This window comes from Osmerus mordax, chromosome 14 (assembly GCF_038355195.1).
Source record: "Osmerus mordax isolate fOsmMor3 chromosome 14, fOsmMor3.pri, whole genome shotgun sequence".
Taxonomy (NCBI): Eukaryota; Metazoa; Chordata; class Actinopteri; order Osmeriformes; family Osmeridae; genus Osmerus; species Osmerus mordax.
The window spans coordinates 7,019,021-7,032,021 of NC_090063.1; positions in this window are offsets into that span (position 1 = coordinate 7,019,021).

A 13,001-nucleotide genomic window follows, 5' to 3' on the forward strand; every position below is an offset into this window, starting at 1 on the left:
TCTTTCTGGCTGGCTGGTGAGCCTGGGCTGGGTCAAGTGGGCCCCCTGCTTCTCTGTCTCTCTCGCCTTCTTTTCCATCGAGGACTATGAGTGCCCCTGAGGGTTAAAGCCGAGACAGGCACTCCCACCCCATTACCTCTCTGTCTCTACTACCAACAACCACAGATTGCAGCTCCTCTCATCTTGAGAAAGGAAAATTACTTATTTGAAGTCCTGTGCTTGCCTGTGCCTGTGCCTGTTCCTGTGCTTGTGCCTGTGCTTGCAAATGAACTAGTGACAGTGTGTGCCCAGTGCCGCCGATTGTAGCACAAGAAACAACCTTCCCCTGCTGCCGGTGGCATTGACAACATCTGTGACATTTCCCTCTTCCTGCCACTAAACTAAAACCAAAAGATCTGACTTATCTTCCAACCACTGTGACGAAAGCTCGAAAATGACATGGATGCACATTGAAACTGCAATTAGTGCAGAAGTGAAACAGAGAAAAATAGCAAAATTTAAATATTTGGAAGTTGGAATTACTAAGACACGGCACATCACCACTACATACCCTGTAAAGACAATAGAGTAAAAAAGGGGATTGGAAAGAAAGACACGCTTACCCAACAAAGAAAGAATTAAGTCCCACAAAACTTCTTCCCTGTGTCATGCGCCAGGGGGGAGGTGGCTTTCTTGAAAAAGGGCTAATCTGTTAAGAAATCAAATAAGCCGGAGGGAGATATAAAAAAAGGAAAAGAGAATAAAAAAATAAAAAAAATAAGTGTCAACCACCGAGGTGGGGAGGATGACTGCCACTAAGTTGCTCTTGTGAAAAAAGTTTGACTGGAATTGAAGAGAATTCGTGTTTTCTTTTCTCCCTCCCTCTTTTGTGTCTCTTAGTCTTTTTCTCTCTCTCTGGCTCTGATCTCCTGTTCACACGTTCTCCAGCTTCCCCAACAGGAACTCTGCCATTAGGTCGGTCCATGGCTAATCGGCAGTTCAGGAGAAAAAAATACAAGGAGAAAAACACTCACACACACTGTGAGACGGACACACACAAACACACACACACACAGGCTAGACGAGGTATTGAACATCTCCACGCTTCCACCCAGCCTTGTCTACTCTATTTGAATTGAACTATATATGACCCACTTGATGGACAGGAGAAAATACGTCTATGTGGAGAGAAGTGAAACTCTCTATTGGCTAAGCCCCTGGAAGCCTGGGGGTCTGCGGCTCTCTGATTGGCTGAGGTAGGAATCTCTGAAAAACGAGTCTCTTTACAGCCTACAGAGCTAGAGAAGGGTGACTGTTTGGGTGTCTGGCTGCCTGCAATCAGGAGGTGGGACATAACAAAGTCCTGTTCCCTGTCAATGTTGCATACTCCAAGTTTGACTTATAGAGGAATTGTGTTAGATCTGTGTCTGTAAGTATGCATTGCCTGCATGTGTGTGCAGAATAAGACTGTGTTTTTGTGTAAAAGATGGTTTGTTTGTGTATGGTAAAATATCAGAATCACGTAAATATGCTTGTGCGCTTGAGTGAGGCTGATGCTAATCAGCTCAACTCCAGATTTGATCTCACACATCATCTTTCTGTCAATCTTACTGGCAGTTCTTCCTCCACTGTATCCCCACTGAGAGCACCATGGAGCATTTACATATAGGGACCTAAACAGACATACTGAAAATGTTTTATCTCGAACAAACACAAACTGAGACACACACAGGACAGTAAATACCTCAGTTGCAGGCTTAGCACTCAGAGAATTTATGTAAAAGTTCAGAATTGGGAACTGCTGTTTTCTTTGCGGCTGGTGTATCCAACACTGCACAAGACTGATGCTCTGTGCTACAGTATCATGCTTGCAATGCTTGGATGACGCCAGAATTTTACAAAATGGTCATATATTGTCCTGAAAAACATACATATTCTCTCCTGACATCTATGTAATTGTAATTTCATATTTTAAATGCTCAAATTAATTATATAAACATATACATATATATGGAATTGTTTGCAGATTGTCCTTTATTTTCTTCTGCACTTACAATATGCCATAATTGTCTACTCTATAATTATCTACATAACTTGGGAGTAGAGTAACGTAGAGTATTTGAAAGCAATCCCATACGAAACCAGACACTGGGATTCGCTTCTGATACCGAGTAACACTTAAAAACAGACCACACACAAGCAGAAATAAACGCACTGTCCTCTGATCATTTGTAGCGAGAACCTTGTGAAGTATAAAACAGTGTATGGCATCAACATGATATGGAATGTGCCGAGTATATACATTGTTTGCAGATGATCCTGGGGGTGTGCAGAGAGTTGTTGGAGGGGCGTCAAATTAATTTGACAGCGATGGTCAAGTTGCTCGTTAGTCACGCTGAGGCTGAAGGTATGTGACAGCTGAGTTGTGCTCTCAGAGAATTCGGCCCGTTCTGCTTTACTCTTCCAAGTTGCGCTGATTAGTCGGTTCAGAAGAAAAAGAACGCACATGTTCTTGGCGATGTTCTTGCGATCTCTTCAAACTGCACTCTGCCCTTTCTGTGCTTGACTCGTTAGCTCTGTTCTAGGCTGCTTAACAGCCATGTGTGTCTCTGTCTGGGTAGAGCGATGGCTGGAGGGATGGAAGGCTGCCAAATCTCTTTTTCACACATGATTCCACCATGGAGACTTGATGGAATCATAGATTATATATATAGGCTGTATATTGAAACTCGCATGTGCTGATCATTCCTGCATTCCCGGGATTTGGAATATAGGTAAATCATAAATAATTATGCTGCATCGAGTTGTTATTTCCTGGAATTTGCTGTGGTTGTTGTATTATGTTATACTAAATAGATTAGATCCCATGAACAGTGATGGAAGGAAATGAGGGAGGGAGTATTTCAGTGGTCTGTTTGAGTGAATTGTCTTTTACAGATTGTGTGGACTTGAAAGCTTCTCCTCTAAGGTCTACCACACCCATGGGGTTAAACCAATTAATAGTTTGAAACCTTGAAGGGTTAGTCTACTTGCACCCTTTTTTCCTTGCGTAACGTAGAGAATGAACTTGCAGCCTTTTCCATTTTAGACCAATCTTGAATTTATCCGAGTAACCCACAGGGTGTGGAAGAGAGACATTGAAGTAAAACAATTATGTAGTATTCAATTGCATGGATATCATTATGCAGGGTAACAGTTTTTGGTCAAGATTTTGATATATATGGGAATCTGTTTTCACACGTGATCATATTTGTGTATGTGTGGGTGTGTGATTACAAAGACAGGCTTTTGTGAAAGCTGGGCTTGTCTCTGTATACAGTATGTCTCTCCGCAAAAAACAAACATGTTTTCCTTACACATATCCCTACCTAGCTGAATTTCAAGTTTACACTTGCTCGCCATATATCTGTGAGTTGGGGGGAATTTGTCCATTCTTTTTCTTCATCATATACATGTAGATGCAGTTACACGGTACGTAGGTATGTTACATGAGCAAAAGCATCATGGAAATATTGAAATGGGGGTCAGGAGAGACTACGTAGGGGTGCGAGAGGCTGTGGTTACACAGTCACAGGAATCTGTCAGAGTGTCTTTAATCACACATGACAGTGGGGGTCTGCCCATCACTGTCCTCTTAGATAACACACGCACCTCCTGGAGCAAGCCTTGGGAAGTACGTCCCCCTGCCCCCCACTTCCCGCTCACGCCGCCCCCCCACTCACCCCTAATCGCGGTGATGGGGAAAATAAGTAGGTCATCCCACAACCGCCTCGTGCCAGTATGTGTTTAAAAAACATTTGAAATGGGACTTTATGGAACGAGGTCGATGACTTTCCGCAGATATGCACTTATATGTGCGTGTGTGTGTGTGAGAGACAGAAAGAGAGAGAGAGGGGGGGTGCTCCTTGCTACTGTATACTAATCCTATCCCTCTACCTTCCTACTCCTTCTGCTTACATGCTTGGTTTGATACTTTAGTGGATTGGTGTACCAAACCCCCCCCCCCCCCCCCCTCCCCCCCATCTCTGCTTGGAAAGAGCATACCCACAGGGCGGCCATGAAAGGATCTTAGCTTTATTGTGTAGCCTAGGGAGCGTGCCACCGCAAAGGAGTGAGGGGAGTGATTAGCTTCTCCTTTACTCCTCTTTGAACTCTCTGCCTTTTCTTTGCGGGGAAGGACAGGCAAATTCCACTATGACATGGAGAAGAATATGTCCCCACAGCTTTCTTAACTGGAGAGTAACCAAGATTAGGCTTTTGTTGTTTTTTGCTTCATTTCGCTTCAAGAATCATACTTTGAAGACTTTTCATAGACAAAACAGTTCAAATGCTTTACACTATACAGGATAAAAACGCCACAGATTATGCTCTTGACCTATGAGAGTGACAGCCCTGTCATCCCTTATCAGAGCTATGCCATGCTCTGAGTAGGTCAGGAGACTTTAGGCTGAGTAAGCTTTGCTTTCATCCCTGCGTCACACCACCCTTCCAGGAGAAAGCAAGTTAGCGAGGGGGAGGGGGAGAATAATGTGACTACAGAGGACACTGTAGGAAATCACTTCTCAACTGCATTACATTTGGCATGATGAAGACATCATAACAATGAGCAAGAAAACTAATTACGTGAGGAAATTGCAGTGCACAGTATGTCAACATGCACTTTCTTACACACCTCTGTGTTTCTTCATACCTGCCAGTGCAAGCCACAATTCTCTGAAACACGATTAATAATTCTCATTCCCATCTGCAGTATCAAGCTCAGTGAGAAATCAAATGTTCAAATGAATAATTGACCAGTTTAAATATGTTAAAAAATGTAAACAGCCTAACAAATTTGTCAAATCTAGATATTTTGTTTTACCCCAAATAATGTGCTAAAGCAAGACAATAGATGTTTGTCAAACTACATAATACGTTTAAAAATGCTTTGGAACTTTGAATGGTATTGACTATGGCCATGCTGTCTTGAGCCATTAGCATTGAGTCATTAGCATCATGTACCCCAGCTAAGGACGTACTGGCCGTCCCTTGATGACTGTGCAAGAGAGGGACATGGGATTGCACTCAGTCCCTCTCAGATGGACCTGAATTATTGAAGCTGTTTGGGGGTTCTGGCTTCGCTGAGTAGGAAATGTGTATTTTTAGCTCGCTGACACTGAACTAGATTGTTTTTATCATTCTGAAAAATAGAATTTCTGTTGAAAAATTGAAATTCTGGTGATTCCTACCTTTTCTTCCCTCCCCTATCTCTCTTTTGTCATGTTGCCTCCACACCTCCTCCCTCTTGTATTTTCACTGCATATTTCCTCTTCAACTTCTGTTGTGTTACAGTTGTTTTAGTTCTTAAAGCATGCCCTCCATCTACCACTCTCATAGCTGCCTGTGCTCTGCTAGACATTGTTCCCAGTGTGAAATGTCTGTTATTCAAATTCATTTGTTCAGCTTTTTCTCACATGTACTTGTCATTACCGCGAGACGAATAAGGAACGATGACACCTGCTATTTCAGTGCTGCTTAACTGTCCGTGGAAATGTACTGCTTAGTCATGATTTGGGACTGGAGTAACACAAGTTTGCAGACACTCTCTCCCCTTCTCCTTTACTCATTCGTTCACTCACTCCCCTCCCCAGACACACACACACACACACACACACACTCCTGGAATTTGTTAGAACGTTCTTCCTGAATTGTAGATCGGGTGAGACATGATGAGAAAGAACGGGGGGGAATAGGGGGCGAAATGACATGGAAAGGAGGGAGTGAGACAAGTCAAGGGAGAAGCTGCACTAATATCTCTTCCATTGAATAGAGAGGCCATGGAGGCTAATGTCAATAAAGATCTTCCAAGTGACATAGTTGACAGTTTACAATTTTACATAGTTTACATAGTTGAACAATTAAGTCAGAGCAGTAAGGTCATTTCAAATCTTCTCATGCATTGTTGTGTGGAGGAAAGTTCTGTCCGTCTCCACTGGAACCGTGTGACCATCAGTTTAGACGCTACTGCATGTCAGTTTGAAATGATTAGCCTTGAGAAAATACATTTGGAAATGTTAAACAAAAATGCATTACTTAAGTGAAACCTATGCAAATGATTACTGTCCAGATTCTTACCTTGTGAGTATAGACAGATTGCAAGCCCGCTGTAAACTTCATATCAGCATTAGACCAATGAGTGCACAGTACAGGGCACACTAATGCTTAACCTACCCCCTTTTATTTCCACTCCTCTAATTCTCCTTCCCTCCCTCTTTTAATTTTACTGTTAATGTTATTCCCATTGTTGCACATCATTTCACAGCTCAATAGTTTCGACGGTGTTTCTGAAATGCTCAGCAGGAAACAAAAATACACAAATTGCCTGTACCAAATACATTCACGAATGGATAAACAAGCTCACAAGCGTTCCCAAATAAACACACACGCACACAAACCTGCATACATCACCATCCTTACGCCCCACCAGAACTGTTTGACCTCCCCAGAAAATTGCCCCGTGCATTTCCACTGCAGAGCAGCCAGAGAGTGTGGCATTCCTGATTTAATTTTCCATGACATATTGAGTCTATGTTTTAGCCCACAGACCTACACAGCTGTGGCCTAATTCAATTTGTGCCTATCTTTTTCTCTGGTTTGTTCCAAATGTTCTCCTCATCACTGCCCCTTTTAAGGCTGGATTATTCTTAGCTCAGTGCTGGCTGCACGTGTGTGTGGGCATGCTGACCACGCTCCACAGCTCAGCTCATGACCTTCTGTTTAATTTTTGCCTTTTAACTTATAGATTGCAGGCTGAGTCTGTGTGTATGTTTGTGTGTGCGTGTGTGTGTGTGTGCTTGGTGAACTGTGTCCTCTGACGAGGACAGTCCCTATGGGGCTGGGATATGATTAAAGTGAATTAAATCAACAGGGCCCATGCTTGTCTCAGTTTAACCCTCCTGCTCTCTCCACTCAACAGCACTGAAAAGGACAGTTCCACATGCATGACTGGGTTGGACCCACATTCCTCATTCTTTGCTCAAACACATACTGTACATTAACACAGAAACACTCAGAATGCTCAAGCATTAATTTATCTCACATATTCACAGCATACTCACGTCCATCCATCCCACATTTTGTCATACACATGCCTTCTGTCTCTCAATGTCTCACACACAGCCACTGTTACTCCAACTGTATTGTCTGTATTGAGCATGGATCTTCTTAAATTTATTTAGCATAGTAAATGATAATACGATATATTGAATTCCAAAATAATTTATAAGACTGATTAATTTGATGGTAATTCGTTTGACACCAATGACAGCCCTAACATTAGGATATCTGCGTTTGACTACGCATCTTGTTCTTTATACAATGAACCACTGACTTTCACATTTTTTCCAAGACTTTCAAGTCTTCTGCTCTCCTGACCAATGAGGAAGGGGGCTGGAGAGTCAATGGGCCAAGTAGTGTTTGATGAAGAGGTTTCAGGCCCTGATAACAGGGCAGTGTTGCATTTCTTGTTATCCAAAGGCCCTTTATAATGAAGCACAGCATTTAAACATAATGATGCTTTCTCTCTCATTGTACACACACACACACACACGCACACACAGATTTCCAGTTAAATAAATCTGCTTTGTGAGGTAACTTGGGAGATCTTGTTAGTCTTGTTTTAAATCTTTTAAGTCTTGTTTTAAACACTGTAGCCGGGTTGGAGTCAGCAATTCTTTGCCAAGCCATCTCCCTCAACCTGTTCATTGTGTCAGTATTGCCCTTTCTGGGGATAGCTCCCAAAACTCCAAACAGCTAGTTACGCTGCTTTACGCTTCTTTTCAACAATTGTTGGGGCTGGGCTGCTTCTACAGGTACTCTTTTACTTTTTAAAATGTTTATTTAGGTTTGGTTTGAATTAAGGAGTCAGACAAATTAGTGATAAAGGGAGGCCACTGTTGAGCGGCAAACAGGTATTTGAAGCTGTTGGTGTCTCTGGAGTACCTCTCGTTGCAGAATCCTCCGGAGGCTGGCAGTTGGGCGTAAAGCTGCATTTCGGCCACCCCTGATCAAAGCTCCCAAAGAGAAACGTTTTCCGTGGGCTCTGAAATACATGAAGACACATTTTCAAGTAGTTTTATTCACAGATGAATGCTGTGGTCCAGATGGATGGAGTTCCGGGTGGTTGGTGAATGGCCACCCTGTTCCAACAAGTCTGTGACGCCGGCAAGGAGGTGGTGGAGTGGAGATTTGGGCTGGAATATTTGGAAGTGAGATGGTAGGTCCCCTTACAGTCCCTGAGGGTGTCAAAATGACCTCGGCAAGATATGTGGAGTTGCTAACCAACCATTTTCTCCCATAGGATAGGAAGAATCGTGCAATTTGTGTATTTACATGCAGGACAACACACCATCACATGCTGCGAAAAAAACACCGTTGACTCCTTGGTAACTATAGGCGTAAAATGAGAAAAAGTGAGTCCACCATCATCCCCTGACCTCTGACCTCAACCCTACTGAGCACCTGTGGATCATCTTTAAAAGAAGGATCTGTGAGGGTGGGTGGCAGCAGTTCCAAACAGCATCTTAGTGAGGCAAACTGGCATCCTCAAATGAAAGGCAGAAACTATACATGGGCTTACAAGTTCAATGGATGAGAGAGTTGTACTTGAACTGTAAATTGTTTATGAAAAAGGTTTTATTGTGTTTTTTAATGATCAGTCCATGTAGCACGTGATAGATAGTTGTTTTGAGTTCAGTGAATGTTTTCAAACCGCATTCTGCATGATTATTTGTAACAACATATTGTAACATCCACATTGTCATGTAATTGTCGAGGATTAAAAACAAGCAGTAATTATACTGACTGTCTAGGAAAAACAAACAAAAATATATTTTGCATAATAATTTGGAACAAGATGTGTGTATAAAGATCCTGCATAGAGTTTTATGTTGGCTAATTCATCTCCCCATCACGTAGGCTAATGCACAAGCTAGCATCTACAGTGTAACAGCCCTGCCAAAGGACACTTGAGTTTAGTAGGGCACTCTTGTGTAACCAGGGAGCCCGGCATGAATACAATAATGTGGGCATCCTTCCCAAGCTGAGCGAACCAGGGACTTTTTTGTCCAAAGCTAACTGGAGCAGGAGAATGGGGCTGTGCAGCAGCAGCCAGTACTGCGTCTGTTATTTCTGCAGGGGCTGAGCGCTCTTGCACACTAATGCTATGTGACAGTTCTGGAACATGAAGGAGGAGAGATGAGAAAGGAGGGGGGGGGGGGGGGTAGAGGAGAAATGTAAAGAAGGCAAGTTGGGGGAGGTGAGAAGAGCAAAAGGATGTAAAGGAGAAGAGAGGAGGTATAGAGAGCAATCAAGATGGAAGTTGAACAAGACGATTGGAATAAAGACAAAACTCCATGGTAGAAAATCACCAAGAACAATTATATCAGATGAGTTATAAGTGAAAGGAGTTAGCGATGAATACAATAGGAAACAAGCAAGGAGTTAAATGGGAACGCATGAACGGTTTGGGATGGCTTAAAGAAGGATGTATGACAGAGGATTGGAATAAGATGATTAATTAAAGAGTCAACTGACTCTAAACCATAAGACTAGGGGGCTGGTGATGTTTTTGGAATGGCTTTTTGCTCTGTATAACTCAAGACAACTGTCATCTCAGTATGCCTGCGCCTCGTCCATTAATTGTACATAGCGGGACAAATGATCCCTTATTATCCCTCAGCGTGAGAAATGGTTGTAAATAATGCGTGAGAAATACAAGATGTTGCGTGAGAGCGTGAGAAATGGCTGAAATGCGTGAGTCTCACGGCAAATACGTGAGACTTGAGAGAGTGCATAAATTCATACTTATACTTAAACTTAAAATTCATACATGTACTTAAACTGTGTGCACTAGCTAAATACCATGACACACCTACTGTACACACACACACACACACACACACACACACACACACACAACCTCGCTGAGGGAAGGAGAGAGGGTCACAAAAAAAGAAAATGAGAAAAAACAGTACTGTATGTTGCCCCTTGTCTAAGAAGTTTGTCATTATGATTGTGGCAGGTTGAAGAGAGAGAGAGACAAAAAAGGGAACTAGGCATGAGTCTCTTAAAATATAAGGGATAAAGACAAGATGGCTGCCCCACCAAACACAAGGCCAATATGAGGCATGGTGAAAAGGGCGAGAGAATGCAGCCAGGGTTAGGGTGAGAACCCTTTCCAGGATGGAATGTCTCAGAAGGGAAGAGAGAAAGAAGAGAGAGGGAAGATAGGAGCGAGAGAGATGGGTGTTTTTTGAATTTAAGTGATGGAATATGAGAGGTTGAGGCAGCATATCAACATCTCACTGTGGCAAGGAGGGAGATGTGAGATTAGAGGGGTCAATTGAGAGTGTGTAGAGAAGTGTTACATGTGTTCCTGAATAAGTATTGTACATGAGGATGTAGTATGCATAAGGATGTAGTAGGCGTGTCTGCATGTGTTTCATTGTTAAATCAAGATTCTCAAAATAGACACAGCATTCTAGGTGGGCTTGTACCAAAGGTACTCTGTTTGTCTAAGAGAGACAAACAGAGAGGGGGAGGAAACGCTACAGCAATATAAAGGAAGTAGGAGAGTTTCTGCCATCGATGATGATGTGAAAACCTTTGAAAACAGCCCAGTCCGTGTCTCTAGAGAACCACTTATGTCTCTTCTCCCTATATCCTTAGAAATTGACCTCGTAATGGCCTGGATAACCATTGGCAACCAAATATATCCATAGTTCATCAAGCCTAACAAATACCCTTGGCCTTTTTTTCATCAGATCTTTATCTCCTATGATGTTCATGTCTCCGCCCATTCTATCGCTAACGAAAGAAAAGTCCTTGTTTGTTATGTAAATTAGCTTCACAGTCGGACTGAGATTAATTCCCCTTAGGAGATAATGTTAATTATGTTAAAAAAAAACGGCATTGTATGATTAGAAATGCCTTGATGTGACCTTGTTTGTCGGAACGTAAGTAATCTGTCCTATTTATTTGGCAGGCTTTTTTTTATTTTTTATCCAACCTTACGTGTTTTGTTTGAGCATAATTTTTTTTATATTGGTACATTGAATAGGTTTACTGCCTGGCAGTGCAAGACAGCTGTGTGTCTCTGAGGTCTACCTTGAGTGGTGGAAGCAGTGTGTCGCCCTCTTAAGGCAGAATTACCACAGTGCATGTTCAGAGTCAATTCAGAATCATATACAGGCAAATAGTCCTCGTTCAGCCCTTTTCCACCAATCTAGCTCTGGTTCTTTGACCTGTTCCAATCAGGATTCCTGGAAACTTGGTGCAATCATAGTGAACCAATCTGCTTGTCCACCAGTTTTGAGCGGAACCATTGTAATCAAGGATGATTAATGGAGGGAATTGTTAAACTATTATCATTATTATTACAAAACTATGAAACAAATAAATAGTTTGGGTGAACCCAGCCTAGGCCACTTTGAGTAGTTTGGCACACAGCTTACTCTGTTTCGTGTTACTTTCTAGCTCTTCTTGAAACTGAGATGAAAAAAACATCACCAAGCCCTTGTTTTTTTCAGCAGACCAGTGTGCAGAACATCATTGTGCAGTTTCCTAAACTGGAGAAAATACATCTTCACTGCTTGTTTTTTTATACTCCTTTTTCCCTTCATATCATTGTAGACATTTAAAGAAGGAAAGGGAGCAGGACAAAACAAATGGTAGTTATCAAGGTGAAAACATGTGGAAGAGTAGGAAGTGAAGCTCAAAGTGTCTCATTTTGGCAGCCATTTTGCTGTTTTGTTTTTTTGCCACTTTTTTTATTGAACATCCATGGTATCCACTTTAAAGGTCAAACCTTTCAGTTGTTTGTGTCATTGTCGAGAGACGCCAAAGATCTTAGGGTCACAGCATGTCAAAGGTCAAGTGTGGCCTGTGGGTATGGATGCTGTGTCATTTGTGGCACTAAACAAGCGAGCAAACATTCCACAGTGGGACATGTGATGCATCGACACCCCTGCATGAACCTAGTTGAGCCATAGACAAGATGGCTGCTGTGAAAAATAAAGAACTAAATTGGCAGTATGTGATGCAGACGGACACCCTGATAATTCCTTAGGAAAAGCTATTATGGTGAGACATTTTGAGAATTTGGTTTCCTTGCAAACCTAAATTGATCTGAATTCTGATAATAAAATAAAATAAATATTGAGAGTTGGATCAAATTAAATATTCACAATGACCCACTCGTTGTGTAAAAGTAATGTGCTGTCTAAGAAAGAAACACAAAACAGTTATTTCAAATGTTATCTGGATTTAGTTTCAGTTATAAAAGTTGCACAGAGAAAGCAAGGTTTTTTTGTTAACCAGATGCTGTCTATATCTCTGCTAATCTGCTGTCGTAGTAACATCTGGTGGTAGTAACATCCTCATTGTAGTATTGTGTGTGTCTTGACAATTTAGAACTTGTCATCGTCTCACCTACTTCGATCATCTAAAATTCACAAATTGTATTATATAAACTCAGCAGTATCTTGGGCCTCATTTTAAAGATGTGTTTTTGTATGTAAGTGTGTTATAAAACAGACACACACACTCGTGTGTGCAAAAGAAGTAGGGAAGTTAGGCATGGGGGAGGGGAACAGAAGAATTTGGTTGGAGGTGGGGCATTGTTTTAACAGCCGGGGAAAAAAGGCTATCAGTTCCACTCAGATAACCACCATCCATACACCCACTTTCACAACACACACTCTGCCCCTCCCCATGATGCTATGGCCTGAGCCATGACCCCAATGGCTTGTGTCCGGAGGTCACATGACAAACTGGCCTGTAAACCGCCTCCTCACTTTTGCGGGCTATCCATGGACAGCAACCAGGAGGTGAAAGAGCCGCAGAGATCCCAGTGGAACTGGACAGAGGACACAGGAAATAAGAGTTAGAGAGGGGATAGATAGAAAGACAGATAGGGAGAAATGCAAAGGTCATGAGGTCTAATCTCTTACAGTGGACTTTGCGTGTACAGTGAAGAGTGAGTG